Source organism: Dermacentor andersoni, chromosome 4 (genome assembly GCF_023375885.2).
Source record: "Dermacentor andersoni chromosome 4, qqDerAnde1_hic_scaffold, whole genome shotgun sequence".
Lineage (NCBI taxonomy): Eukaryota > Metazoa > Arthropoda > Arachnida > Ixodida > Ixodidae > Dermacentor > Dermacentor andersoni.
This window is the reverse complement of record NC_092817.1, coordinates 171,984,253-171,999,933: the sequence shown is the minus strand read 5'-3', so window position 1 is coordinate 171,999,933 and position 15,681 is coordinate 171,984,253. Positions and strand designations below refer to the sequence as shown.

The 15,681-nt window shown below is 45.8% G+C and overlaps 1 long non-coding RNA gene across 1 annotated transcript; it reads right to left on the bottom strand.

Moving 5' to 3' along the window:
• Positions 1–547: 547 nt before the first annotated feature.
• LOC140217172 (uncharacterized) lies at positions 548–8,292 on the bottom strand. The gene is made up of 3 exons (XR_011893687.1): positions 8,232–8,292; positions 5,559–5,653; positions 548–646 (listed from the first exon to the last, which is right to left on the bottom strand). It is a non-coding gene; the product is annotated as an uncharacterized lncRNA (long non-coding RNA).
• Positions 8,293–15,681: the final 7,389 nt, after the last annotated feature.

Genomic DNA, 15,681 nt, shown 5'->3' with positions numbered 1-15,681 from the left:
AATACTACTTTAACTCTTACACTCCATGCTGCTGGAAGAGCCCCGTACTTTCCACGTACGCCAACGACCGCATAGCGTCGCCATTGACTGATATTGCATTCGTGGTAAAGGATGCTGCGCGAAAATATAAACAAGCAGAACAGCAGACACCGCAAGCATTGACTCGCATAGGTACACGATGTCAAGAGGGGGAAAAAGCATGGTGCGTGAACCATAACAAACCCAACTGCCAAAGAGTCCTGAACACTATCCTGATTTACAATTTTAACACGCATTTTACATAGCAAGCTTTGAGAGAGACGTCTGTCTCGTCTGTATCACCCAGTGAAAGCCTGCTGGCAAATTATAAAAATGGCAGTCAGAGTAAGATCACTATAATAACGTACGGGAAGGCCAAGCGACAACTTTTTTCTCAAATTTGCTATGTATACTTGGCTATGTGAAGGTTTCAAACAATGCGACAGAGAAGCATCCCCAAGTCACCGCAGGTTGTCAGCCTTGCAAAATGAGTGTAAGCCGGCTGACTCAATCGCTGTCTCACCCATTTAGGTGGGTAACGTAGGCCGACCAGGTTGCCGCAGCAGCAGCACATCACCGCCAGGGTGTTCCACACCACAAACGCGCCCAACGCGCGCGTAATTAGCACCTGCGTTCGAGATTTGCGCGGTGTCAAAGGTCTAACATTCTCGTGGAAAACATAGCACGTTAGAAGAAATGCCACTTTGCGCAATTTGAAGCTCTTTTTGCTTTTGCGCTGAAATTTGGGCTGCCGAAATACCCAGTGCGAGGGTATGAGAATATCGTAAGGGTATCAGTTTATGCCTACTTTGTATCCTTGTAATAAGCAGCGTAAACGTTCTCGCGATTGGTGTGTACAAATGGCATATGTTCACATTTTGGACACGCATATAAGAATCCATTAATTGCAAATAAAGTTTCAATTCACTTTGACTTAATTTTGGGACCGCATTAACCGCGAGTACACGTTTTTATTCAATTTATTGAAAGAGATCTCCACAGATCACTGCTTCTGCCACAACAAATGACGATCCTTTGTAAGCTCTGTCTGCAGCCTCTGTGCCCTGCAATGGCATCGGTCACTTAAGCGCAACGGTTTAAGGTTAAGGTCAGTAGTAGCTAATAATATATTTAAACTGTCGCTTCTTTTTTGTATTCCTGTTTCATTAGCAGAGAATGATAATTGGAAGCATGTGACAACCGTTGTCTCAACTCTATCAGGTGGGGGGGGGGGGGGGGGGGCTTTTGTGAAGCATGCAGCATGCAGGCTCGAGATGCCTTGACCTCCAAAGAAAACAAATCCGCTCAACCAAAATAAGAAAAGCGTGTAGGAAGGTTAATTGCGTGTTCCTACAAGTGGATGTGAACTCGCATTGCTTTGTTGTAATAATAAACACAGATCACACACAAGATGCATAGTGCGCAAGCTAACGACTGTCTCATTCGAAGACAGAAAGCATATGCCTAAGAAAAGTAATAATACTAAGAACAAAAACAAATAATGTGAAACGCTTGTGTTCATTCACAAATAGCGCTGCTTCCTGGTTTCGTGTACATTAAGCAGCGTTATCGTATAGTCACTCAACGCTATAGAAGGATCGCTGACGCATAGACCAAGCGCAAAGGGCATCGCAATCCCGTGTGTTGGATTGTGTTTCCTCGTTAACTATGGAGGGCCACTGAAATCTGTGATTGCGTGAAGCTCTCTTTGTATTATTATATTCACTAAAAACAATATACTAAAAATAAAAGGCATGAGATACACGCTGTTGTCTACTCTTAAATGTAACACATGATCTCCGTGACAAAGCTAATTTGTGCGCTTTAAAAATTCGGAGTTTGTAGCAGGCGACTAGGATTTGACGCTTATAGAAGCAGAATCTCTGGTCTGGCTATAATCCTTTCAACTTCAGCTTCATTTCGGTATGGAGAAAGATTGCAAATTAAATTCGTCCATTAAATGCGCTGGTGGAGTGCCAAAAAAGTGTTAGTCATGCACTAGAATGTAAATACTAAGTTGCACACAGCCCCTTAAGTATGATGTTTAATGTATATTCTGTTGCTGGCGACGGGGAACGCGTTCATCTATTCTCGTCTGCCCAGAAGAACCTTCTTAGCAGACCAGAAGGAGAAGCAGAACTAGCTAAAGAAAAAAGTGTAATTTGCGTAATGTTTACTGAACTAAGTCTTCTATTGCGTGAAATTCCAGCAAATGCTATATTAAACAGAGTATTTGTTTGTGTCGTGGAGTTAACTAAGTTTAGGCGTGGGTGTGTCACTTGTTCAGTTCTTTCGTAGCTGTTGTCTCTTTCTATGATCATGTAGCAACAAATAATTTTGCGACTATCGATTGTTAGGGTTAATTATAATGGGACGAATATTATAAATATATTTTACCGGACATCCCATGAGACTTGGCAACAGCGTTCACAGTTGCGCGTACAGAAAATACGTCCTGCGCGAAAGCGATAACGCTATACCTGCGACAGTTCAAAACCGATACTCACGGGGTGTCGTGCCTGAGGTGGCGCTGCAGTCGACGCCTGGAAATTGGACAGCAATATCGCCATGTCTTGTAGCTATTTCCGCGGTAAAGCTTCAAAATGCCATACCGCAATTCTAGTCATAGAAACGAACTCACCCAAATTTATGTTGCACAACGAATGCCAAAAAGAGGAAGTGGTATTCGCATTCGGCAGCACTGACTCGCAAACATTCAACCATCACGGACGGCTTGACTCACGCCTCAGAGCACATGGACCCAGGCTCGCAGGCTTACGTGTTTATCAACACACTCGTAGTTAGACATTCGGCTAAAATCACTCTCTTTGGGAAACCATTGAAATGAGTCCCATAACACGCACCAAATTGAACACGCTCCAGCCACGTACAGACCAAACAACAAACCAAACAGCCATTGGGACCTTGGCCATCTCCCCCATGTAGGGTATTCGCAAGGCGGCCTTCCTGGAATATATATTCACCCTCACTTGTCACCGGGGTCGCATCGCACAGTGCCAATCTGCGTCCCAAAGGCTAAACAGAAAGGCGCGAGGGCAGCCTCACTTGCTAGATGTGATAGTAAATCCCTTTATCTGTGTTACTAAATATAACAAGGAGCTATGCCATAGTGCGCTACACTAACTGCGACATGGCGCTGTGAAAGAAAATTACGTATTTCCCGCCTCTTAAGAATCATCCAATTTCATTTTTTACATCATGTAATAAAGTTCGGTGCTAAAATAATTTTTTCGGCATTAGACTGCATTATACTCTGTAGACTGCTTTTGTCGATATTATAAATCTAGGTGGCGCTTTCCTAGATGGCGAAAATTTAGGTAGCGCTTTCTCAAAAACACGACAGTCGGAGCGTTAAAAAATTAGGCCTCGTCGTAAGGCCCCTAAAACAGTTTTCTAGCTAATCGTAGAACGGCCTTACTAATAAAGGACGTCGTCTGATGTACCACCTGCCGCAATATTGTTTCAAAATGTTCGGCTAGATGCAGTCATCACACTGATGATGCTGTTTCCTTTCGTTGCCACTAGCGCGCTGGAAGCTACACAGGAGAGGTGGCAAGGGGACAAGGCACCGCCCAAAAGTTGAGCGTCGCACCGGAGATTTAGGCTTTCGGGCGAGAGGGTTCGTCGCATCACCCCGTGGTGGCCGCGGAGTCAGCGCGGCACGCCACTGCAATCTTGGAGACCATGCAGCTACGCGCAATTGTTGTGTGTAGACCGGCAGCGCAAACATGAACTCCTTCATTCGTTTTTTTTTTTTTTTTTCAGATCTCGGCATAAAGCAAATATATTTTCCTTTCATTGGGATACCAATCATATGGACACCCCAGGCGCATTTCTACCGACGCCGGCGCCGTGATGTTCCGCATGACGTCCAAGGGCATTAAATACCGTCGCCGCATGCCATACGCCGTATGTGCGAATGAAAGCGTGCGAGGGGAGCCGACGATCACGGCTTAATCTCGTCCGCACGAAGGGGAAGATAGCGGAGAGGAAGCCCCCCCCCCCCCCCCCGTCTTCGTCGCGCGCGAGGCACCCAACGTTGCGGGCACTGGAGGCTCCGGCTGCAAATGCGCATGTGGCGGCTGCGTGTGGTAGCGCGGCCGTACATTGAAAGCGATCTGCGTTGAGGGCAGAGTCTAGCTGCGTCGACGGCTGGCAGCTTTGTGCGTGCTGTGCGTTCTCGGCGCTCACTTCGCGTTTAAGCGATAAGCAGGACGAATGTCACTTCGCTCACTTCTGCTACCACGTTTTCTCAAGCCAGCGTTTTGACGGAGAGTGTCCGCGGTCATCCAGTGTGATTGGTCATGTTTGCTGTGCGTGCTGACACCATGCTTGCTAATCTAGCTAGCAAGCGAAAGTTTACAGGTTGATGCGGCCAATGAATTTGCTATCCTTAGATCATATGGTTGTCTGCTAATTTCCTATCGCAATCGATGCTTCCACTTTCTGACGAAACTTCGACATTTCATTGACTTCCAAATTAGTAATAACAATATTATCGAGAATGTTCTCGCGATCACAAAAGTCAGCCAATGGCTGTTGGTGGCCTTCAATGCCTGCGACAACGACATTGCGAAGGCGACGGCCAACAAATTTTATAATTTTTCACATGATATTGTTGATTCTGTGGTGCATGCCGTAAACTGATATTGTCACACGCGTCCACAACAGCTTCTCCTTCAGATCGGCAACGCTTTCTTTACTGCGTTCGCAAAGACCCTTACCATAATTAAGGTGTAATCGCAAATTTGTGTCCATCTCCTCTTGCGATCAGGCAAACTGGAAGCTGAGGCTTCACGGCACTCGCGGTAATCGAACACACTCTTTGGCACGAGTGTTCCACCACGAGTTCACAATGTTTATGCATACTATTTTCAGTCGAAACGTATGCGATCGCAGTGTGTGAACCCTAAAATCCAGATTTCGAAAGTCGGGCGTATAGTAGACGTCGCCGGGTGACATACCGCCCATTTTTGGCATTTTTTTTTGTTAGTAAGGTCGGTTGGATGTGTTTTGCTTGCCTGGTTTGAATTACACAAGTATGTACAGGGCAGCGCGAAGAAAAACGATGAGGTAAACACACGTAAGTAAGAGGGGCGCAGAGTCCTCTTTAGGTGTTTTCTTTGTACACGCTTCTTCACGCTGCCTTATCTATACTTAAAGAATAAACCATCTAGCCGAAACCAATGTTTTGTTCCTTTTGGCAAGAGGCCGGATCACCGTCCTATAATACTTACGCGAACCGGGATAAGGAAAATGTTCCGCAAATTTATCACGTAGAAAAGTATGGGTACCATCAGACACCCAAATGCGCAGTTCATACGAATGTAAATAATGTTGAGCACCTGCTTTATTATTGTAGTCCTCATGTAACTCAAACGCTTTATCGAAGGGAACTTCGAACTATACTGATGCACTTAATGCACCCTTCAGCATGTTAGAATGCTCAGAATATTGTAATCTGTAGAGAACAATGTTTTAAACTGGAGGTGGATAATTAAGGTAAATGTAATTCATACCTCCCTCCAAAGAAGTAGGATCATCACCACGTCGGTGCAGATGTTGGTGACACACTCGGCTCCAAGATAAATATCCAATACGAGGCCACCTTCTCCTGCAAAGAGAGAAAGCTCCGTCACAGTATTAGCCGCGTCTGACACTGAGATGGTAAATACGTAACGCGCGGTCACGCTCGTTCAAGACAGGAAGTGCAATTAAAATTGTACTTCCAACAGCACTTCCTCAGTGCCCGGATCAATCAACCGAAATGCAGTCCAATAGACCTGTCAGGCCACAACTCGTACAGCGGGCCTCGATTTTTGAAGCGAAAAAAAGTAAACCGACAAATAGAAAACTCGCTAATAAGAAATTTGAGCACAGCTCCATACGCGTTTTCATTTCGCGATATATTGGCTAGCGCGGACAATCTGTCTCGTGGAAGACGTTGCAAATGGAGCGAAGTGCGACGCGACTGCCTCGTTAATCTGGAGACGCGACGCGTGGGCTCGATTCACAGCAGCCGCCACCGACAGACTTTCCAGACGACGCGCGCTCCTCTGGCGCCATCTCGTAGGCATCGTCACTACGCTTTTCTTCTCACGCTTTCGCCATGCCCTCCTACGCGTTCCTCTTCGCGTCTTTCATCCACCGCTGCGCTCCGCGTTCGCTTTCATTTTTCGCAGTGTTCGTTCGCTTGGTGATGCCACCACCGACGCTCGCCGCAGGAACGGGCGCCTAAGAGGTATGCTTCAAAACAAAACAAAAAAAAAACAGAGCGTCGCACTCAAGTGAGCCGAATGTACTTAGCGACAGATGTGAGGCTATCACTGAATAAGTGGGCAGGTTAATTCACCCATTAACACCCGTTGGCCCCACAGGCCACGCCGTAACTCAGCTCCTTATAATTTCTTTTTGTGATGCAGTAATAGTACAAATAGCACAATAGTGAAGCACAGTTATTATAGCGCGTGTACACTGATAGAGCAGTAAATATTTCTTTTTTTCTGTCTACCCACTCTAGTGCTCTTAATATGAGTCGACCTGCCATGTTTTTTAATGGCTTTGGCTTTGCGCTGCTAAGGACGCGGTCGCGGGATCAAATGCCTGCTGCGGCGGTCGCATTTTGATGGGGGCGAAATGCAAGAAAGCCCGCGTTTTAGACGGTATGTTTCTTCCCGCTTAAAGATGTAGTACTCAGCACGCTGTCGCACCAACTGACGAGAGACGTTGGTCAACACTACGCAAGTATTTATCTCCCTTAGTAAATGTCTTATAAGTAAATGAATATATATGTGAAATTGGAACAAGTGATAGGTCGCGGGCCGTAACATGCGTATGGCCAATTAAGGACCAAGGAAGCGCTGCGAAAATTTCAAAACTTATTCAGATGTGCACACAACTGACACAACAAGCAGGATGCCGCCATTCGACAAAACAGTGTGCGCATCGTTTGCGTTGCCTTCTTTAAACTGGGCACCAGGCATCGAGCAGCTTTGCTTGGAAGCCAAACCAATGGTGGGTAACTACTTCCGACGAATCTGCCACTAAATCAGCAGTAAAGAGAAACTAATAGCGCCCGCTCAGTAACGAGCACAGTGAGTTCATTCGCTCACTCTTTCACTTTGTCATATGCACCGCAAAGAGCACTGTATACCAATCTCTACTGGGCGGAAACTCCTAGAGCAGTGTCTACCTTGAGCAATTTCTTTGTGTAATCAACAACCCACCAGCAGCTACATATTTTTGTCAGATATGTTCCTCTCAAAGGAGAACGTAGTTTGCGCTGACCAGATGAATCGGCTCACGGGCTAGTCGGTACGTCTTCTGGAATTGTACAAAGCTTGTGCAGCTGAAAAAAAATCGGAGTTAGGAAAGGAACACAGAAGCGACATGAACTTGCTGTTTTCGTGTTCCTTTCCTCCCTGCGGTTTTTGTTATTGCGCTGCAGAAGCTTTGTACAATTCAAGAAGGTTATGGCCGCTTAGAATGGGATGTTAGCAAACATTTGTTACATAGAAGGCTCTAGATTGTTGGTAGAAGTTCATTCACGCCACCTGTGGCTGACAAAAGAAGCCACACTCTCTGCCTCTATTTTCAAATCAGCCACATCTGCCATATTTGTAAGTGAGGTAGGACTACCGTGTCTCCGTGCGTTGCAGTCGCTAATTGCGCAGACGAGGCGTGACGTCACGCAGCACATTCCTAATATATGCAGCCCTTGTACCATCAAGCTCGTTCAACACCAGCTAAGTCTCCTCTTTCAAGCTTCTCGCGTTGTCCGCAACCCCGGGCGCTATGAACCAGCCGCCAGCCGGCTCAATGCCACGACAGCGTGCGCTTGCAAAACTATAGGTCGAGCGAGTTGGGGCTTGGGTATTCACGTGCCGCTGAATGCTCATGGCGTGCTTATAGATGTGTGGACGCAAGTACCGCGATAAAACTTGCTACCTCAAGCGGCAGCCCGGGCGCGGGAGCCATAAGAGCTGGCCACCGGCGGAAGCCGAACACACTGTCTCAACCGTTGTTTACGGGTTTCGACGCGTCCGAAAGACACACATGGAGAACGTGTACAAAGACGTAGTATTCGAGTGCTCTGGGTTAACTTCCACCACCTCGGCTTCTTTAATGCTCAGCCGGACCAGGTTGCGCAATACAGGTTTAGCAAGTTCACTATAAATATGAAAGTAGCTTACTTGATGCCGTTCGGTGAAAGCCGTATGAAAAGCGGGCCACACCGAAAATGTTCGGGACCTGCATAGAGCGTAAAAACAAAATATCGGCAGGGAAAATTACAACCCACATTAAACACCTGTCAAACCCGTTGTATGTTTAACGTAGAAAAATGTACGGCCTCAAAGAAATTGAGCGATACTCACGAGGTGCATTCCGATCAAAAAGATGGCTTCCTTCCTCGTTGCGATCATGGTTTCCTCTTGTCATGTTCTTTATTGTTGATGGTGATTACGTTCCTTACATATGCTACGTATCCACTACGGCAGAAAGAAGACTGAATTGAGCAGTGGGAGAAAACAGGGCACAGAAGGTATATGTCAGGTTGACCCAATATAACAAGCTGAATAAAACAGTATCACAATTTGAAAAGTTAGAGGTAAAGGACACTGTATAAATAATAGAAAGTATGAAGAAATTAGACATGAGTAGTCAGGACACATCAAAAAAGAAAAACCCGGAAGAAAATCAACATTTCTTTTATGCATTAAGAAAACACACAAGAAAAGCTGACAGTCAATTTAGCTTCCGCTAAAGAGGATCAAAGCGAAAGCCAGCGAGCTCATGAAACATCCGTCAAATTACATTGACATTCCCATTCGCGTGCGTTGTTACATCCTAATATTTCTTTTCTCCTTACTTATTCCGTGTAAGGTTTTCTTCAAAGATCCACAGAAATTTAATGAAATCCAGAATATCCACCGCTTTGTTAAATTGGAAGAATAACGGTACTTGTTCCTATTTGAAATTTACCTCATCGGATTTTGGGCAGGCGTGTTACCGTAGAATGGCTTGTTGTTGTCTTAAATGTATCGCTTGGTGGGCGACACTTGGTCATATACGACACAAAGCACATTGATTTCAAATTTTCACGCCTGTTTTCATATCATTCGAGAGCCGAATTTTTCCAGACGTTAGTACTGAACTCGTCCGGTCCTCCCTTTTCCATTTCTTCATTTGTCTTCTTGAATCGAATCCTGTGTTCTCGCTTTGCAGTATTGACACTGACCATGTCTTGAGACTGGGATGACATGGCCAATTTCAGGAAAAACCATGCCGCTACTTGAGCTTACACTTCGACTGCATTGAGCAGCTTTAGATTTATCTGCCGCAACGCTTGAATGCAGGTAGTTTAAGGCTCTTGCCTTTCTTCAATAACCTTTTGTATCTCCTTGTTAGGATTTGGCATTCTCTAATTGGCCTTCTTCACGTAGTTTGCAACGCACGCAGCACAGGCGTAGGCATCGAGGACGACTTGGATGCTTCAGTCTTGGATTAGAACTCAAGACTGAAGCAATCAATGGAATGAAGTAGTTCACTTTAGTCGACGTGGTATCTCTTTTCAGCATAATCGCAGGCCTTAAAATCCCAAAATGTACGATCTCCATGTACTCATCGTTGTCTTTGATCTTGTGATGCTTCCACATTAGTTTGATACTCTCATAGACAGTACGTTCCATTGATTCGTGGGTTTCATTGTATGTTTACTTTAGGTTGGCACGGTGTAACGAGCTTTTCTACGCCATTTGGAGGTGGTATCGCAGTGACCACAGTGATTTTCCGCATGGGCAAGAAAGGTGCATTGAATCGGCACCTGGTTGAGCCATTCTCGAAACACGTATGTGTTTGTATGTGTGCCCGTTTGACACTCACGCAGTTTTGAATCGCCTACCACCAAAGCTCGCCGGTTCGAGTGCCTTAATTAACTTCGCCTTAATTAACACTAAAGGTCGTGGGTTCGACTCCCACCCGAGGTCGTGGCTTCTAGGGCCCTAATTAAATATACCCTAATTACCTCGGCCTTAATTAACCCCAAATATCGTTGCTGTGCCTCCCAGCCCCCAATGGTCTTGGGTTCGACTCCCACCTAACGTCGTCGGTTCGAGTGCCTTATTTACTATACCTCAGTTAACTGCGCCTGAATTTTATTCGCATTATTGAACAACAAAAATCGCAGGTTCGACTCCTACCAATGGTCGGGGGTCGACCGTTTAGGATATATCTGGTTAGAAAAAGGGGGCTGTTTTGTGCTGTGGTCGACAAACTGCCGTTTGTGTTCCACATGCTGAAACGATTGATCATTATTTTTGTAGATTGTAGGAATGCCTTGTTTTTCTGGGACAATCTCCAAAGAACACTTAAAAAAGATTTAGACATCACACTACACGCAATCCGCTTCCTGCTTTTTCAGGATGCCGGTGACCCACCATTTGACATGTTCATGGTACTTGGCTTACATAGCTTTTGGCGCAGTGGAACGTATGACAGGCACCCAGAACAACCGCAAAGCACTCGGTCGTTTTTTCGGGGATCTGCTGCCTACGTTCGTAGTGTGTACGCTGCGCAAGAAACAGCGCCGGAATGGATGCCTTTATTGGACGCCTGCCCTTAATTTTCATTGCGTTTTCAGTCACCTTAAGTTTCTGTGTACTATAGTGCTTTTGTTTTTCTTGTTTTGCCTAAGATTCTCTTTCATTGTATTAAAGAAAAAGAACAAGCGCGGGCATGGCCCAGTGGTAGAGTAACTGACTCCCGCGCAGAGGGTCTGGGTTCGATATCGGTGGGAAGTGGGCATCTTTTTATTTTTCTCATTCCCGGCGAAGGCTGCTACAGACACCAGACGCGGGCACTGGAGGCAACCACGAACACCATCGCCAACCGAAACAGCTATTGGAATGAGCCCACACCAGCTTACGCTGAATAAAAAAAAAATCTAATTTCAAGAAATAGTTTTGCGCAGCGGACAGCGAAGAGAAGCAAGTGTACTGTTAAGTTTTCCTGCTTCCGTTTGGCGCCACTTGCACCGACCATATTCAAGCTCCTCGGGTGGATCTGTGTCAATTGACTAAACCATTATTTAGAGGAGGCTCCCTTATTCAGTTCACTCAGCGAACATAGTCCTAAGATCAGCACATTTCAGAGGTTCTATATTTCGACGAGATTCGTTTAAAAACAAGCGGACCCGCACACACACAATCGTACTTCTCAGAAGGCTTTTGATTCGGTCATACAAGAAGCAATGATAATTGATTAGGTAGAAGGGTGAAGCTTAGAACGCGAGACCGATTGGGGCTTAACAACATCGAGTTGGAGTACTAGGAATGCGCAAGGATGAGTAAAGCCACATGGAATACACACACGCAGCGCTGCATGTGTCATTACATGTGCTTTCACTCATCCTTGTGTCTTCTCAGCGCTATAACTGCCTTTTCGCAAGATGAATAATTAATACGCCGACATCGCTACTCTCAGCGATAGCTTACAATTAGCGCTTACCAATGAAAGCTACCTAAATTAAAAAGATGGAATGTGTGGTTGATTCTAAGCATATATAATAGTCTTGACACATATACAAATATTTAGCATAAATGTTAAGCCGTTTATATGGAACAACACCGCTCAAGCTCAGTCACTGCTCAAGAAGCCGTTTATGAGCTACCAACGGGTAATACATTTTATTACGGCGCCTCTAAAACTTTGAAATCTCCGCTGCGTATTTCTACCAGTGCGCACATTAACACGATACGCTCTATAACAGTAACATTTAACATTTAGCATACTGTTGACATTAAACAGTGTATAAGTTTTAAATGTTCTCGTTTCTGTGTCATTCCTCACGGCGAAGTTGTTATTGCGGTGGAAGAGATGTTGTCCAGCCTCACATCTCTTGAAAATATCGACGAGAATTAATGACACATAGCATTGCAGACGGGCAAATAAAATGGAGAGTGGCGTTGGCTTTCTAGGAACCATGTGCTTGTCAATTTACAACCCTGACAGATAGACAAGTGTGTGGCGAGCAATCCAGAAATAGCTTTTAACTACGTTTTGGACCTAAACGTGTTATTCAGCAGTGCGTCGTCCCTTAGCTTTCGGAAAATCGAAGTGGTAACTCAGGAAGGAAGGTGTTTAGGTCCCCAGACAAGGGTACAACATGTTAGCACACGTTATTATTTTCTTGCGGCAACCCGAGGTATCCGGAACTTAAAGATTTCTCCAGAAAAGTCTTCCTGGAGAAACCTTCCTTCCTGAGTTACCACTTGGAATTTCCGAAAGCTAAGAGACTACACTGCTGAATAACACCTCTAGGTCCAAAACGTAATTAACAGCTATTTGTGGATTGCTCACAACACACTTGTCTATCTGTCAGGGTTGTACATTGACCAGCACATGGTTCCTAGAATGCCAACGTCGCTCTTTAATTTTATTCACCCGTCTGCAATGCTATGTTTCATGAATTCTCGTCGATATTTTCAAAAGATGCGAGACTGGACAACATCACTTCCACCGCAATGACAACTTCGCCGTGAGGAATAACACAGAAACGAGCACATTTAAAAGTTATATACCGTTAAATGTCATTATATGATAAATTGGTTATATAATAGACGTACAGCTTCAAATATCTAACACAAAAGTCTGATTCCATTGCACGGCCACGAGAACGCCCTTGTGCAGACTGCGACACTTGTAGATCCGTTGTCTTCAAACGCTGCTTGCATGGAGACACTTCCTGTATCGCAAACATCCGGCCCGCCAACATCATTTGCGTGTTTCCGACTGGATTCAGTTTTCGTTCGCGACGACCAGCGGGAAGAAGGGCAGTGAGCGATTATTTTCGCTCTTTAAGTCGCTGGTTAATGGCAGATTGTATGTGGTTGGTTCGCTGTCTTGAATGCTCCACGACACATAGTATCCGACAAACAGCGTGGTGGCTATAATGCAGACAAAAACACAAATACCAGCCAGTTTTTGCATTGCCGCAATTTCATCCCGCTTGGAGAAGTTCAGGGCCGCTGGCTTCTGCGGTTTCACGTCTGCCTCGGAATCGGGAATTCCGGGAAATGAAGACAAGCGCTTCACTGGAAGCTTGTTTCTAGGAGGAGACGCCATGATGGGTGTCGCGAAGCTGGCGCCAGTCGTGCCGACGAGCTCCTCCAACTTGGAAGGCGGCTTGAACGGATCGAACTCTGCTCCACGATGCACGTTTCTCGGCCCTCGGAGGTCATGCGGCTTGTCACGCATGCCTGTCATTGACGTCCGCTTATAACTTCGTGATCCCGAACGAGGCTGCAGAACCGGTCGTTCAATGTCGAGCAGTAAGTAGGCCGACTGCGACTTCTTCTTAACAGGACCGGCAGGTGTTGGGGCAAACGACACTCTCCTGGGCGACGCGCACTTTGCAGGTTTTGGAGGCGACACTGCGGCTCTGAGCGCGTTCTCCCTTGTCTCTCTCAGGCGACCAGGAATGAAACTTTTCGGTGGACCGCCTCCACAACTGTCGCTTTCCGTGGCAACGACGAAATCCGCCTTTTTCGCTGCTTTCGTGCGGCTTCGAGATGGAAGGGTTACGGTACCATGTTGCTTGGCGTTGCATTTCTTCGTTTCAGCCGCGGCCTCAGGATAGGGTCGCGGTGAAGCAACACTGGTTTTGTGCGGATTGCACGACGAAAAGCCGACAGGGACGACTTGTTGTTCCGCACCCTGAGACTTCCGTCCCCGACTTTCATGTCCCTTCTGCTTAGAAACGTATTCCATATTAGCAACAGGTACAGCGTGATTATCCCTTTCTTGCGCGCACCTTGTGCACTTACGACTGACCTTCTGCGTAATTTCAAGGCGATGCGTGGAGGTACTGTCTGGCGTGATTGGTGGCTTCAAAGACTTCCGGGCGCATTCATCTGGAGTCTGGTGCCACTGAGGCGACTCCATTTTTTTAGCGTCCTGTAGCTGTGGTCTTCCAGGGACATTGCTCGCTTTTGCCGAAGGATTACGACCATCTGGCTGCACTGAAATCTTCGCTGTGTCGCGGCGTTGTGTTGAAGCAGGCTGAGTTCCCGTTGTTCCGGGAGCTGTACTCATATTTGAGGCAGGACGCAGGGATGACGGGTCGCTCTTGGCAGCAGAAGTCTTCACGCGCTGCCCTGGTGGCTCTGGCGGTGCAGCTCCTTTCTGCGGCGCAGACCTGGGACCTTCAAACCTCTATTCGAGAAATCTGGCAAGCAGATGTCCGCTGTTCCTGTCCTTGTTCCTTAGTGAAATGACGAAAGCCACTCTGTTCACGCTCACTTCACGTCTTCTTCTTCGGCGACGTTCACAATGACATCAATAGGTCAGAATGATAGAATGGACTTAGTCATAAAATTATCACATTTTAGAGAAAGAGTTATCGTATTTTGGGAACTTGAAAAAGACCAACCTCCTAAATATGCGCAAATGCTTTAGGCTAATTGTGCGGTTGCGAGGCAGATGATCGTGAGAAGTCAAAGCGTTGTGCTTTCGTTGTTTTCCATAAATTTATAACACATATTACGCACCATGAATTACGTTCGCTCGTTGCGCGTCATTTGCAATTACAAGCAGAAATTATGGCATTAGCTGCCTTGCCAAAGAAAATAAATTTTCGAACTCTGTTCGCATAAACATATTCCACCAATGGAAAGTAAATTCTTTTGTGCATTTAGGCTTTCGATAATTATAGCGGTTAGTATACGATGGAATACATTATGCTATTCATTGTTTACGAGGGCTTAGTCTTTAAGGCAGCGTCTTTCTTTGTTACAGTAGAAAGAGATCGAAGTTTGTCATCGATATGTTATTGTCGTCTGAGTACCATCCATTACTGAATGAATTAATGAAGCCAAAAGAAGGGTTATGCCCAAACGCGGGAGCAGCCTACAGGTCATACAAAGAAGAGACTTGTGGCTGCAAATCTGGCGACTGGAAAGTCATGACGCATCAACCCTAACACAGAAATACTACATAATCACGTGATTTCGCAGGCAATGTGGTACTCTGTATATAGGTTACCTTAATTTTCAAGGAATCCCCATTATTCAAGAGTTATTCATTGTTGATTCATACGTAATATATAATTCGTCATTCATGCAGTTATTCATATATAGGAAGAACCTTTAAACGCAGAGACATTGATACCCTGGAGCAACGGCTCATCAACAATCTTTTTGTTGGTCGTGGTCGCAACGGGATATGGGCTCAAACTTCAGGGAATCCGTCACCGATGAGGCATTTTGGTGCTGCCATATTCACATCATTGAAAACAACGAATCACAAGAAAAAATAAGAAAGAGGTGATCAGCCGACTTAAAATATATGTTGCAGACCCCTCCTTATCCAACAGCTAGCGACATTGCAACTGAGTAGCGGCAGTCACAGTCATCACTGCGTAGCAATCATCATCAGTGCCAAACAAAGCCCCATATGAGTAGATCGTCGACAAGATTCTCATGTGGCGACGCTCCCGAAAAGACAACGCAAAATCACACGCCTAGCATGAATTGACCACGCACAGTTGAGAAAGCAAAGCCTCCTTTCTCTGCGCAATATCCATGTTGCCTTTCCTCGACAGCAAAGGTTACCCCAAGTTTCTTCTCGCCGCAGGAACTGCCGTTA